Below are 10,792 nucleotides of genomic sequence, written 5' to 3'. Positions count from 1 at the left end.
GATTCAGCTCGCGGTGTCAGGCCAGTGAGGTAAGCTATTCTACCCTTTATGGGACTCTTGTTTTTCATAGTCTGACTCTATGTGGGATCCAAACTCCCTTACCTTTGACAGGACTGGCTGAAGAAGTCCGGGCAGGTTAACTGTCAGGCTCCTTTGCCCAAAGACCCAGCGGACGCTCGTTTAACGAAGCTGTTGGTTCCGGCACCTGACGTGGTGCCGGAGAAGAAGGCAAAGAAGAAGGCCACGGGGACTCAAAAGAGTTCCCGACACCTGGTGGTGTCGGATTCATCGCCTGACAACCCCGAAGCACCCTCCGCCTCTGAGGACGAGGAGGAGGAAGAAGAAGCCTCTCCCCCTCCAGTGGGGGGAGGAAAGAAAAGGAAGGCCGCCCCAATTGGGGAGGCCGGAGGGTCCAAGAAGGGGAAGACCCTTCTACCGGACTACGCCTCTGATGCTGAAGATGGCGGGGAGGAATGGCCATCCAGGGTCAAGCCCCTGGCAAAATCGTAAGTATCCGGATACCCGAATAACTTATGGCGCTCCTCTATTATACGGTACCTTATGACGCCGAATTCAATCATGTAGTCCGCCCAAGGCTTAGCTCGGCGATTCGTCGAGCGGCTCCCTGGATTCGTTGGATGCGAATAGCGCTTCACTTCCGACGGCCTCCTCCCTGCTCCCTGCGGACGATGCCGAGGTGGAGTCCCAAAAGGGACTAAACTAGGAGGAGGTGGTCCTAGAGGCGCCGCAAGGCGACCTCCCGGATTCCAGGCCCAAAGGGGGTAAAGCTCCAGAGGTGTCTAAGTCCGGCCCTGGGCCGGACACTGCTCTGGAACCTTCAGTGGTTCCGGAGTCCGGCAGGCAGCGCCTTCGTAAGAAGGGCAAGCCTATGACGCCGGCGACCTCCGTCCCGGAGGCGTCGGACAATTTGTTGGAGGTGCTTAACGGCGCCTCCATCGACGAGGAACACCGCACTGTTATGAGTGCGGTGATTCAGAAGGTTCAGTCCGCCAAGAGCGGGTTGACAGAAGCCTGTACGAGCCTGTTAACAGGCTTTGAGGTATGTATTCAAAACATATAAAAATGTTACCACATAGACAGTAGCCCCTGATGCTCAGTTTGGTGTTCGGAAAGAAAAGCCGAGCTAAGGATCTAAAAAGATATACGCAGGAGTCTAACATAAATATGTTAATATGGGAATGCAGTCTGCGCTGCTGACCTCTACCGCACTGACTGCGGAGGTCAATGCATTGAAGGAGAGCCTGGAGCGGTCCAAGAACGAGCTCGGCCTTGCCAAGAAGCAGCTCGAGGACAAGGAAGGTAAGTAATACCTTATTAAAGTAATACCTTATAGAAAGGATTTGGTTGCAAAAAATGACAGGAATAACGTGGGTATTGCAGGGGCCACTACCGAGGTGGCGACCCTGAAGGAAGCGGTGTCCAAGGCCGAAAATAGTGCGTCCTTGGAGCGCACCGAGCGAGAGAAGCAGAAGGCGCGGTTGGCGGAGGTGCGGCAAGAGCTCTAGGCTCTCGTGGAGAAACACGAGAGTTTGGAGCGTGACTCAAAGACTCGAGAGTCCGAGATCGAGAGTGGCAAAACCGTTAAGGCCGAAGCCTAGAAGGCCCTCCAGGAGATCGAGGCGATAAAAAAGATAGCGGCAGGTAAGGCATTCTTTATGCAAAGCAAGCATATAAAAGTGAATTATCTGTTACTTACCCGAATCCGGAGCTCTCCAGGAGCATTCGCCGATCTGCCCCGTAGTGTGTCTGATGCTGTCGCATTCTACCGAGCCGAGGAGGGGAGCTCGACGGAAAAGGTCTTCTGGTGTCAATATGCTGAGGCCGGACATCCGGTGCCCCTGAGCGACCAGCTGAAGCAGCTGGTCGAGCTCCACAAGGTGGCCGGCCATGAAGGGCCTCATAGTTCGGCTGTGGCCTAGAGAAGCCATGCCTGGGAGCTACTTCGGTCTAGTGCGGTGGCTGGTGGACGCCTGTCCATGGATTGAAGTCATCAAGTGCCCCGTCTGTATTGAAGGTGCGCGTCGGGCCCTTGCCCGTGCTAAAGAGCACTGGGGCAAGATGGACGCCGAGAAGCTTGTGACGGACGCGCCACCGTCGGGCAAGGAGTATCGCAAGCCTAAGATGTATTATGAGGGCGTCCTGAAGGGTACCCGCCTTATAGCGGGTGAATGCTCCAAAGATGTAATTTTTGAGTAGACTCGCATCTGTTATCCTGTACGCTGAAAACTTTGTTCATATGGGCTAAGCAACGCTTGTTAATTTAAAATATTACCTTATGTGCGGCCGTTTATCAAATCTGAGAGATGCAAGTCGTCAGCTTCTACCCCCATGCCACGAGTGCTGGGGTGTTCGGGATAAACCTGAGCGCTCTTGTTCCCATTCTCGGGTCCATCTAGGGAGGCGCTCAGCACAACGAACAAGGCCATCGGACTTATAATGCTTTATCACTCTCACTTAGCCATAGAATTCTATAATTTTAAATTTTGGCGAAGCCCCTAGTATTCGGAAGACCGAGTTCGGGGCGCTATCCACGCCTAGGCCAGATGAATCCGGCTCCTCGCTCTAAGCGGCATAAGTCTTTAGGGACTCGAAAAACCTCGCGAACAACGACCGGTCTCTCGCACTATCATGACGGTCAGTTTTAGCTTTCTCTACTGAGGTGTTAACCCAGCTCAACTGGGGCACAATCGCAGTAGTTCTCCCACCGCTACCTTAGCCAACATTGCGGAACGTAAGGTACTAAAACATGGGAGCCGGGCAAACCCAACTATTGACCCAAGACATGATTCGGAGCCGATGCATATAGTGTTATAAGTTCGGGGTGCCGCACTCATGAGAGTGTTTGGTCTTCTCACACCGTGTTATGGGGTGCTTAAGCCCCTGGTGTATTGGCCGTACCAAAGTGTACGATTGCATAATGTCATGACTGAACATATTTGTATAAAAATAGATGAATACAATAATAGATAAGAGCAATGTATTGTTTATTAAAAAGGGCTGCTATGAAAGCAGAACGATACAAATAGTGCGATAAGCAAGAGATGGGATTATTTGACATGTCCCCCTCCAGGGGCAAGCTGCGAGACTTTATGTAAAACAGGTATTTAGCTCGTTATAGAGACCACCTGGACATTTGATGTGGCTTGTTCTCTCCCTAGCTGTTGCATCGTGTGTTCGGCGAGTGTATTGCCGAACAGGCCTTCCGGATAGTTGGGTCCTAAAAGTATATAAAAAAAGGAAACGACAGAATAGGGAGCCCCTAGTGTGGTTGAGCCGCATTCTGGGCGTGCCGTGGTTGTGCCCCTCCCCTTATGCCCATGGTATTTCTAAAGCGTAATTATGTACGCATGGTACCGCTATCGCCATCTAGCGAGGGCTGAGGTTGGGGCCGCACTGCTATGCTTGCTCGGAACATGCCAGCCGGTTTTGTTGTAGGTTACTTCGGGCGCGCTTGACGTTGTCCGGACGTTTAACACCCGGATTGGAGAATTGCCTTGAGAGGCTACTTTGTACTTCCGCCGCCAGGGACGCCGTGTGCTCCTTCGGAGAGAGCGTTCGATGTTTCCATTTACCATAATGACTCCGCGAGGGCCTGGCATCTTGAGCTTGAGATATGCGTAGTGCGGCACCGCATTGAATTTTGCAAATGCGGTTCGTCCGAGTAGGGCGTGATAGCCACTGCGGAATGGGACTATGTCGAAGATTAACTCTTCGCTTCAGAAATTATCCGGGGATCCGAAGACCACTTCGAGTGTAACCGAGCATGTATAGCTGGCTTCTACACCTGGTATGACGCCTTTAAAGGTTGTCTTTGTGGGTTTAATCCTTGAGGGATCTATACCCATTTTTTGCATTGTATCCTGATAAAGCAGGTTCAGGCTGCTGCCGCCGTCCATGAGGACTCTAGTGAGGTGAAATCCGTCAATGATTGGTTCTAGGACCAATGCGGCGAATCCGCCGTGACGGATGCTAGTGGGGTGGTCCCGTCGATCAAAAGTGATCGGGCAGGAGGACCATGGGTTGAACTTTGGGGCGACTGGCTCCAACGCATAGACGTCCTTGAGAGCACGCTTCCGCTCCCTTTTGGGGATATGGGTTGCATATATCATGTTCACCGTCTGCACCTGCAGGGGGAAGCCCTTCTGTCCTCTGTTGTTCGGCGGTCGGGGCTCCTCATCGTCATTGCTATGCAGCCCCTTGTCTTTGGTTTCGGCACTTAACTTGCCTGCCAGCTTGAACACCCAACAATCCCTATTGGTGTGGTTGGCTGGTTGTTCGGGGGTGCCTTGTATCTGGCACGAGCGATCGAGTATCCGGTCTAAACTGGATGGGCCCGGAGGGTTTCTTTTGAATGGCTTCTTCCGCTGACCGGGTTTAGAGCCTCTGAATCTGGTATTAACTGTCGTATCCTCAGTATTGTCGCCGTTAATGCAGCGCTTGTGCTTGTTGCGACGTGACCTGCCATTGTTGTCCTTGGTATCCAAATTGCCAGGGCTCTTGGTTATGTTATTGCTACGAGCTAGCCAGCTGTCTTCTCCCGCGCAAAAGCGGGTCATGAGTGTCGTGAGGGCTGCCATAGATTTCGGCTTTTCCTGTCCTAGGTGCCGGGCAAGCCATTCGTCTCGGATGTTGTGCCTGAAGGCTGCAAGGGCCTAGGCATCCGGACAGTCGACTTTTTGATTTTTCTTGGTTAGGAACCATGTCCAGAATTGTCTGGCCGATTCCTCTGGCTGCTGGATTATGTGGCTTAGGTCATCGGCGTCTGGTGGTTGCACATAAGTGCCCTGGAAGTTGTCAAGGAATGCGGATTCCAGGTCCTCCTAGCAACTAATTGACTCTGGAGGCAGGCTGTTAAGCCAATGCCGAGCTGGTCCTTTAAGCTTGAGTGGGAGGTATTTGATGGCGTGTAGATCATCACCATGGGCCATGTGTATGTGAAGGAGATAATCTTCGATCCATACCGCAGGATCTGTTGTGCCATCGTATGATTCGATGTTTACGGGTTTAAAACCCTCGGGGATTTGATGATCCATTACTTTGTCTGTGAAGCATAGTAGGTGTGCGGCGCCCCTGTACTGGGCTATATCGCGACGTAGCTCGGATGAGCTTTGTCTGTTTTGTTCGGCCTGGCCGTATTTATCATATCTGGCATGACAGTTATTGTCACGTGACGTGGGGCACCCACGCGATCCGTAGATCAATCTTGTTTGACTTGCCTTATCCTCCAATATGTCTCGCAGGTCTGTTGCGTTTCCCCGCGCTCTGGTATTTTTTGAGCGGCACCAGGGTGCGGCTTGGGTTGAGGGCCGAAAGGCCTCTCTGTCGCGGCCACGGGGTGGCCGATCGGGCGCATCATGCGCTGGTGATGTAGGTTTAGTTGCTTCCTCCTCTAGTTGGGGTAGCAGCCTGCGCTTTGGGTAGCTCTTGGAGGGGCGTTCGAGTTTATACTCTTTGGCCGCCAGGACTTCAGTCCATCTGTCGGCTAGCAAGTCTTGGTCAGCTATAAGTTGTTGCCGTTTTTTCTTGAGGCTGCTTGCCATGGCCATAAGCCTGCGTTTGAAACGCTCTTGTTTGACGGGATCCTCTGGCATGACAAATTCGTCGTCGTCGAGGCTTGCCTCGTCTTCGGAGGGAGGCATGTAATTGTCGTCCTCGACCTCCCTGTCTGCCGCTCTCTCATGAGGGCTGGCTTCTCCGTCCTCCTGCGCTGAATCCTGCTGGAGGGGGTTGTCTTCGGCACTGTCTGGGATTTTGTTGTGTCCAGTGCCGGACTCGCCGTTTTTGCTTTGGCGGCATTTAGAGCGGCGCCGCTGACGTCGGCGCTTGCGTTGCTTCTTGGAGGGGTCGTCCTCCATTTTTTCATCGCCATCCCCTGCTTTGGGGGTGTCCACCATGTATATGTCATATGACGAGGTGGCTTTCCAGTGCCCTATAGGTGCTGGTTCTTGGTCGTCTCCTTCATCGGCGTCCATACCGTCGATGTCTTCGGAGTCGAAGTCGAGCATGTCAGTTAGGTTGTCGACAGTGGCTACGAAGTGGGTGGTGGGTGGGTTTCGAATTTCTTCGTCGTCCGCATCCCAACCTTGCTGACCATAGTCCATCGAGGGCTCTCCTGACAAAGAGAGAGACTTTAGTGAATTCAGGGTATCGCCAAAGGGCGAGTGCTGAAATACGTCCGCGGCGGTGAACTCCATGATCGGAGCCCAATCAGGTTCGATCGGAAGGGGTGCGGAAGATTCGGAGTCCGGAAAGGAGTCCGGCACCTTGGAGTCACAGGCCTCGCAAAGGACTAGGCTGGTATTCGGCTCTATCGCCGTAGAGATTGCGGCTCCTAGGTGGCGTCCAACCGTCCGTCCCCGACTGGCGTAGTCGGCTCTGAGCTAATGGTCGGAGCGGACACTTGAGCGGCGCTCTGGGCGCTGTCCGGCGGCAGAGCTAGATCATGCCCATCGTGACAGTGCGGCGCGCTCGGCCGTGGCTCGAGTCCGTCGAAGATCAAGTCCTCGCGGATGTCGGCTGTGTAGTTTAAGCCTCCAAATCTGACCTGATGGCCAGGGGCATAGCTTTCGATCTGCTCCAGATGGCCAAGCGAATTGGCCTGCAGTGCGAAGCCGCCGAATACGAAGATCTGTCCGGGGAGAAGAGCCACACCCTGGACTGCATCGTGGTTGATGATCAAAGAAGCCAACGGGCCTAAAGGTGACGACACAGAGGGACTCTCAATGAAAGCACCAATGTCGGTGTCAAAACCGGCGGATCTTGGGTAGGGGGTCCCGAACTGTGCGTCTAGGCGGATGGTAACAGGAGACAAGGGACACGATGTTTTTACCTAGGTTCGGGCCCTCTCAATGGAGGTAAAACCCTACTCCTGCTTTATTAATATTGATGATATGGGTAGTACAAGAGTTGATCTACCATGAGATCAGAGAAGCTAAACCCTAGAAGCTAGCCTATGGTATGATTGTTGTTCGTCCTACGGACTAAAAATCTCCGGTTTATATAGACACCGGAGAGGGCTAGGGTTACACAGAGTCGGTTAAAATGGGAGGAGATCTTCATATCATATCGCTAAGCTTGCCTTCCACGCCAAGGAAAGTCCTATCCGGACACGGGACGAAGTATTCAATCTTGTATCTTCATAGTCCGGGAGTCCGGCCATCCGGACACCCCCTAATCCAGGACTCCCTCAACCACGCTCAAGGGTCCCTTAGTGGAATCACGGCATCTTGCATTGTGCGAGGGCATGAGGAGATTACGGTGGCCCTAGTGGCTTCTTGGGGAGCATTGTGCCTCCACACCGCTTCAAACGGAGATTAGCATCCGCAAGGGTGTGAACTTTGGGATACATCGTCATCTCCGCGTGCCTCGGTTATCTCTTACCCGAGCCCTTTACTTATGCACTTTACTTTGTGATAGCCATATTGTTCTTGTCATATATCTTGCTATCACATAGTTGCTTAGCATAAGTTGTTGGTGCACATAGGTGAGCCTAATTGTTGTAGGTTTTGTGCTTGACAAATTAACCGTTAGGTTTATTCCGCATTTGTTCAAGCCTAAACCGTAATTATTTTAAATCGCTTATTCACCCCCCCTCTAGGCGACATCCACGATCTTTCAATTGGTATCAGAGCCTCATCTCTCTTTGTTAGGCTTAACCGCCTAGAGAGTAAAGGTGTCGACTAGGGGATTAGGATTCTCTGACACTCTTAGTTTCGATGGCACAAATTTTGATGTTTGGGTAATTCGCATGCTTAATCTCTTTAGGGTCATGGACCCAAATTTAGAGCGTATTCTAGATATGGGTTTTTCTCCTCCAAAGGATCCCCAAAGATTATCTTTAGAGGATGAGAAAAACTCTTATCTCAATGCTCAAGCTTCTAATGTGCTTTTTGATGCTTGGAGCAATGCAGTTATATTTCAACTCATGCCGTTCCGAGATGCTCATGAGTTGTGGACGAAGCTTCAAGATAAATATGGTGTGTCCAAGATTTGTGGGGATGATTGTTCTCCCTCCACCTCCGGTCGTATAGTCTTCTCAACTTCTTCTACTTCACCTACATGTGGTTTGCCACAAGGTAATGATATGGTGAGTAGTGTTGGTCATTGCAATGATGATAGTATGCTTATTGTGGATGATCCTTCATCACTATATTATTGCAATGCTCCTTCTTTGGGCTTTAACACTTCGAGCACTCCAAATGTTTCACATGCTTGTGTTGATAGTCCTTGCATATCATGTAGAAATTGCTTGACTAAATCTCATGATGATATGCTTGCTATGTCTTGTTGCCATGATAAAAATGCATCTATTTCCTCGAATTGTTGTGCTAACAATGTAGAGGAAACCCAACACTCCATGGAACAAGATGTGGTGTTTAATGGTGCCTCAAGGGATCCTACACCATCATCTATTGCTTTTTGCCTTATGGCTAAGGCGTCAAAGGTATCTCCTACTTTGTACCCCAATATGTCTCTTGATGATGATGTTGATGCTAATGATGATGAGGATAATGATGAAGAGAATGATAATGTTGCCTCCTTAAAAACTAAGGGGGAAATGATTTTTAAAGCTCTTCATAAAAATAAAATTGCTCGTTCCAACTTCATGGAAATAATGTCCATTGCCATTGATGGCAAGAAATACATTGAGGAGTTGGAATCTCATCTAGAGGAGCATGAGGTCACCATTGAGAAAATGGAAGCTCATGGGCGTGATTACGCAAATGAGATCGCGGAGCTATCTCAAGCTCTTGAACATGAACAAACCACCTCCGAATCTCTTGAGGAGACTTTTGCTCTAGAATTATCTAGAGTGAGGGAATCTCATGATAGAACTCTTGAGGTGGCCAATGATTTCAAAACTAAAAATGCTAAGCTTGAAGTTGCTCATGCTAGACTCCTTGAGGACTTTGAGCACCTCGAAAATGGCTCAAGGGTCATCAAGGGTGAGCTCATCAAACTCACCGAGTCTCATGCTCAACTTGAAGCTTCTTATTTAAAAGAGCTTGCTAAGTTGCCCCCTCCTATTGTTGTTAATGATGATGCTTGTGCTACTAACTCTATTACTTGTGAAGCATCCATTTTGAAGGAGAATGTTGAGCTACGGGCTCAACTTGAGTTGCTATCTAGCAATTATGGGAAATTGGAAGAAAGCCATGAAAAGCTCTCAAGCTCTCATGACGATCTTCTAGTATCCCATAATGTGCTAAAGATAGCTCATGAGGCCATGATTGCTAAGGTAACATCTAGTGAGCCTCATGTGGATACTAGCACCACTTCTAGTCAAAATACTATATTGCCATGTGCTAGTCCTTGTAATTCATCTACTCACAATGTTGGTACATCTTGTGATGAATTGCTTTCCTTGCCTTGTTGCTCTAACGATGAAGCTTATACTTCCTCTAGTACTTGTGTTGAGACTAACCATGTAGAGGAAATCAAAGAGCTCAAGGCCCAAGTCACTTCTTTGAAGAAAGACTTGGAAAAGAGTCATGAAGGGAAATCCACACTCAACAATATCTTGAGTGTGCAAAAATCCCCCAATGACAAAGGTGGACTTGGATTCAACTCCAATAAGAAGAAGAAGAAGTCCAAGAGCAACAAGAAGAAGGGCCAAAAACAAGTCAAGAATTCGGCCAAGATTATTTGCTTCAAGTGCAAAATTGAAGGGCATCATGTTAGATATTGCCCATTGAAGAAGAATGCCATTGGTGACAAGCAACAAGGGAAGAGGCCACAAGTTCAATCTCATGCTCAACCTCAAGTTGAAGAAAGGCCACTTCCCAAGAAGACTCAAGTTAATGCCTCTCTTGTTGAGAAATCAAGTGAGAAGAAAATGAAGAGTAGACGTTGCTACTTATGTCGTGAGAAAGGTCACCTCGCTTCTTCATGCACTAGTGGTAACTTATCCAACCCAATTATTATTGATGATATCTATTCTCTTGGGAAGGATAAGGTTGGCAATGTGTTTGCCAAGTTTGTTGGTACTCAAAGTGGTGTCAAGAAAAGAACCATTTGGGTTGCCAAGCCTATTGTGACTAACCTCTTAGGACCCAACTTGGTTGGGGACCAACAAGCTCAAACTTGATCAATAGGTGTTGTTGGAGGGCATTGGAGACTTGGCTACATTATGAAGAATTAAGGGGACTTCATCATTCTTATTGTCTCAAGCCAAGTCAATTGGATTATCAAGTTTCTATCTTATATCCAATGTGCCTCCTTGCGGTAACTTGTACTTAAATTGTTTACATTGAAAGTTACTTGCCCCCATGCATGTTTGGTTTTGTTCCTTGCATGTGTTTGTATATGTTGTGCTTCCAACTTGCTTATCTTGAGCAATCAAGTATGTGTGTGTTGGTTTGCACATCATGTACGTGTGTGTCGTGCGTTGAGCCTTTTTGCTTCTTGTGTGTATCCTAGTTGGCTCGTGTGAGAGATTAATGGAACATCCCATTTTGGGGGAGTGATGTGCTTTGTGCACCTCACAATCCTATAAATGTGTGTACATGAGGAATACCATCTAGTATTGATATTACAAGATTATCTAGTCGCTAGGTGGTATATCTCTCATGAGAAATTCAAATTCTAAAAATTCCATTGATTATCTCGTGTTGGATCCTCTTATTGCCTCTTGTTAAGTTCTTATTGGTATCACATTATGGGGGAGTAATATGCTATGTGCATATTACAAGCCTAGAAAATGTGTACATTTGAGATAGTGTCTCCTAGAATTGATATTGTAAATTATATTGTTCCTAGGTGACATGTTAGC

The sequence above is a fragment of the Triticum aestivum genome, chromosome 3B (genome assembly GCF_018294505.1).
Source record: "Triticum aestivum cultivar Chinese Spring chromosome 3B, IWGSC CS RefSeq v2.1, whole genome shotgun sequence".
Classification (NCBI taxonomy): Eukaryota; Viridiplantae; Streptophyta; class Magnoliopsida; order Poales; family Poaceae; genus Triticum; species Triticum aestivum.
This window is presented reverse-complemented; position numbering follows the sequence as displayed.